This window comes from Orycteropus afer, unplaced genomic scaffold (genome assembly GCF_000298275.1).
Source record: "Orycteropus afer afer isolate SDZICR_OR568_19922 unplaced genomic scaffold, OryAfe1.0 scaffold00025, whole genome shotgun sequence".
Classification (NCBI taxonomy): domain Eukaryota; kingdom Metazoa; phylum Chordata; class Mammalia; order Tubulidentata; family Orycteropodidae; genus Orycteropus; species Orycteropus afer.
In genome coordinates, this window is record NW_006921612.1 from 2,853,805 (window position 1) to 2,857,973 (window position 4,169).

Below are 4,169 nucleotides of genomic sequence, written 5' to 3' on the forward strand. Positions count from 1 at the left end.
AAAAAAAAAAAAAAGCCTGGATGCAGCAGATATTCCAAATACCTGGGGAAAGAAAGACTGTGAAACTTGGTTTGTGAAAATCCCTTGGTATAATATTGTTTGCCTAATTTCTAAATAACAAATTTAAAATAGAAATTAAGTTCTCCTTGCCGTTGACCGCAGTGGTGTCAGTAAGCATTGGTTAAAGAGCTGGAGTCTGGGATCCCAGGGGTGAATTCTGAGGCTAAATCCTGCCTCTGTCACTTATTGGCTGTGTGACTTAAACAAGTTCCTTGAAACCTGTTTGGTCTTCATTTCCACATCTGTAAAACAGATGTCATCAGAACTACCTCTGGGTTTTAAGAATTAAAAGACATTTTGAATATACATAATAGCCATAGCAACAGACTCAACATACCTAGGATCAGGAAGGTGTTATAGGAGCAGGCAAGGCTTTCTTCTGACTCACATAAGGTCACCATATGGCAGAGGCAACTCAACAGCAACTAACAACAAGGAATTTAAAATAAAATCATTATTTCAAAAATTTTGGTGCAGAACCTAGCATCTGCAGGCATGAATTTAGATTTATTTTGTCACTTTCTAGGTGTGCAATCTCAGACAAGTCATTTAACCCCTGAGCCCATATTCTGTAAGACAGTCACACAGGTGTGTTGCATAGTGTTGTTGTGTGCATTAAATGAAACAACAGATAGTTAATCAATAAATATTAGCTGTTGTTATTACAAAAGGAAGCTCTAGGATCTTGAATGCCGATTATAATTCTGGGTTTAAAAAATGTAAGCTATATCTCTTGTGTGGTTGGTTGGTTTGATAGCTTGCTTGCTTATTTGTTTTGCTGAGACCAACTGGGAGGCCCCAGAGTGTTCATCAGTCATACAGCCATGACTTGATCAGGGCCAGAACCTTGGGAAACTTTCCTCAACTTTGAACCATCCATTGCCCACCCAATCTCACCCTTCTTAGCTGGTTGGATTGCCAGCCCTGGGAAAGACTTCTTCATAAGCTGGAGTGCCCAGAAGTTTCAGTGAAAAAATGAGTGCTGCCAGAATTTTCAAAAGAAAAAGGAAACTGGGACAGTTTATTTGGCAAATGACAAAAACAGTCACAGAATTCGTATTTCTTCTCTAGACCTGAAGGGCTTTAAAAATCTCCACAAACTCTTCCAACTGTTTCGTTAATTAAAATGCTAAGCCCCTCAGAGCTGGGAAATATGCCTAAGCAAATGGACTAAAAATGAATTGAAAATGGTCTACATTGAATGTGCCCTTGGTTTATGGGCTTCCCTTAAAGAACAGCTGTCTGCTGGACCTGAAGCCAGACCTAGGAGATGGAAAGCAAATTTGTTTATTAAAGTGGTTTCCAAGGCTTACTGCTGGGGATCACCCAGACCCTGGGTGGCACATAATGCAGTATATTCCCTACACAATTGCATCCAGTACCACAACCAACAGGCAACCCCACAAGTCTACCAATGAGAAAACTGGATCAGATTTTATTGTGAATAGAGCCTTAGGAGTTAACAGTGCATTCTAATATATGTCATTTTTTAGAAGTAAATATTTCAAGACAGGAAGCAGCTGTGATATTAATGAAAACGTTGTTACACCTGCAGGCATGAATCTGTATTTGTTCTGTCACTTACTAGCTGTGTAATCTCAAACAAGTCATTTAACCTGTGAGCCTGTTTTAGCGTCTGTAAAATGGTCACAAAGGTATGTTTCATAGTTATTGTGTGGATTAAATGAAATAATCATTTAATTACCTTAAAATGGCTAGCACATAGTAGGTGCTCAAAAATGTTTGCTTACTCAGGGTGCTCACTTTGTAGCTACCAGAGTCTCAGAGAAGCTGAGTGACTTGGCCAAGGAATCAAGGCATAAACCCAAGCCTCCTAATTTCAAATTCCGTGCCCTCTCCACTAACACATCCTGCCACAAGAGCCTCTACATTTATATAAATTTTGCTTCTTGGGGGTATTATTTCCTTATTATAACAGCTTTTGGATTGCTTAGAACAGTCAGGGTCCAGAGGGATGCGGTCTTGCTGACACCTTGATTTCAGACTCCTGGCCTCTAGAATTGTGAGACAATGGGTATCTGTTGTTTTACACCAAAATAAGAAAAAGGAAAGCAAGAAAGAAAAAATAAAAAGAAGCAAAATATCTCTGAACCCAGATAGTGAGGAATAGAGGTAACATTCATGAAGTCATTAAACATGTACTCACAAGCCAAGCTGCTCTGATCCTTGTAGTTGAGAGTTTTACTGTTTGGTTTGGATCATAATTCTTGATTTTGAGAGTTTTCTAGGTGGTTATACTTGAACATGAGATCTTCAAGAATATGAGGTAAAGGTTTAAAGTAACTCTCAAAGGATTTTTGGCATACTACCTAAATGAAGAATGAGAAGGTTTAAAAATTGGTTATATATGGGCTGTTAAAGATGCATGTGTGTCATCCTGTTTAAAATGGGAGTATCTGTAAAGATACACTATGGAAGAACCCCTAACATCATACAAAGCAAGGAATGGAAGCTAAGAATTTTAGAGTTTCCACTAACCGTAGACCTACTGAAAAGTTACAATTAATGGTTAACAAACAAATGTTCTACTGCCAAAGCAGAACATCTGCTAGCCCAAAATAAGCTGAGAGTTACCTTATTTCCCATCATCTGGAAGTGTAGATAGAAACTTTTGAGGTATCCCAAGACCTGAACCACCATTTCACACCTCAACATCAGTTTTCTCTTTCTACATTAATTTATGAAGAATCTGGTAATCCCACCAACATGGGTGGTACAGCATTAGACAATGCCTAGAAATGGGCCCCCCAAAAAACCAAACCAAACTCACTGCCATCGAGTCCATTCTGACTCATAGTGACTTGCTTTGGGTTTCCCAGGCAGTAAATCTTTATGGATGTAGATTGCCCAGTTTTCCTTCTGTTGAGTGGCAGTTAGCAGTCAAATGCCTTCGGCACAACACCACCAGAGCTCCTCCAAATAATCAGGAAGAATAGGACAAGGCAAGCTTTGCCAATTAGATAAACAGAGCCTAGTTAGACAGTTCTTCAACTCAGAATGAGTGAAAGCAAATAACATACACACAGTATCTACGGAGAAAAATTCTTTAAGATAAAGAATTAAAATATGCTGTGTATTGCTTTTGGGAGAGAAGTACACCCCTACAACTGATTTACTATTGTAGAAGGTGGTTCATATCCTGCACAAAACCAAAAAAATAAAAACTCACTGCCATCAAGTCGATCCAATTCGTAGTGACCCCTCCTTGGGTTTCCGAGGCAGTATCTCTATGGAAGTAGATTGCCCAATCTTCCTTCCAAAGAGTGGCTGGTGGGTTTGAACTGCCAGCCTCCTGGTTAGCAGTCAAATGGCTTTGGCACTACGCCACCAGAGCTCCTATATCCTCCACAGTTTGTGAGAAAGCATGGCTCCTCTACATTGTGAGCAAAAGGCCATCAAGAGGAAAAGTTGCGACATGAGAGAGCATTAAAATGCATGGAGACAGTAAAGAAGGAAGCATTGCAAAGTAAAGAGGCACACCCCATCAACATTGAATCTGTGGCTTGGTGACACAATTACAAAGCTCTTCTAGAAGACAGTGGAAAGCATGAGGACACAAAACAATGGTGACAGGCACAGACGAGAAAACCACCTAAAATTGATAGGGACTACAGGAGCTCCAGAGAAAGAACTAAACCAAAATAAGTGGGCTATATTGAAACACTTGAATCAGAGGAGTAACAAGATAAATCTCTGACACAGAGGTAGAGCATCATCAAATCTCTCTCCCTCTTTCTCTCTCTTTCTCTGTGTGTGTTTGACAGAGGAAGGAAAGAAAATTGCCTTTTAAAAGAATAATTTAAACATAAATGCTGTTTAATTGTAAAAGAATTATGTTTTCTCTGAACAGTTTGTATAGAAATTGTCAAATGGGAAGCTAATTCACAGTGTAAACTTTCACTGAAAGCACAGTGATATTATTAGAAAAAAATAAAAGAATCAAACCATATGGAAGTATAGCAAACAGAATGTAGAAGCCTCCTTTAGTACACCCCAGTTCCTGTCCCCATCCCTGAAGTAGCCACTGTCAACAATTTGATGTTTTTATTCCAGTTTTTCCTTCTGCATATGCAAAAATCCTTATGTAC

At 39.1% G+C, this 4,169-nt stretch overlaps 1 protein-coding gene across 1 annotated transcript in view; it reads left to right on the plus strand.

Moving 5' to 3' along the window:
* NTSR2 (neurotensin receptor 2) overlaps positions 1-4,169 on the plus strand; it is a 23,588-nt gene that overhangs the window by 15,595 nt on the left and 3,824 nt on the right. The window lies entirely within an intron of this gene.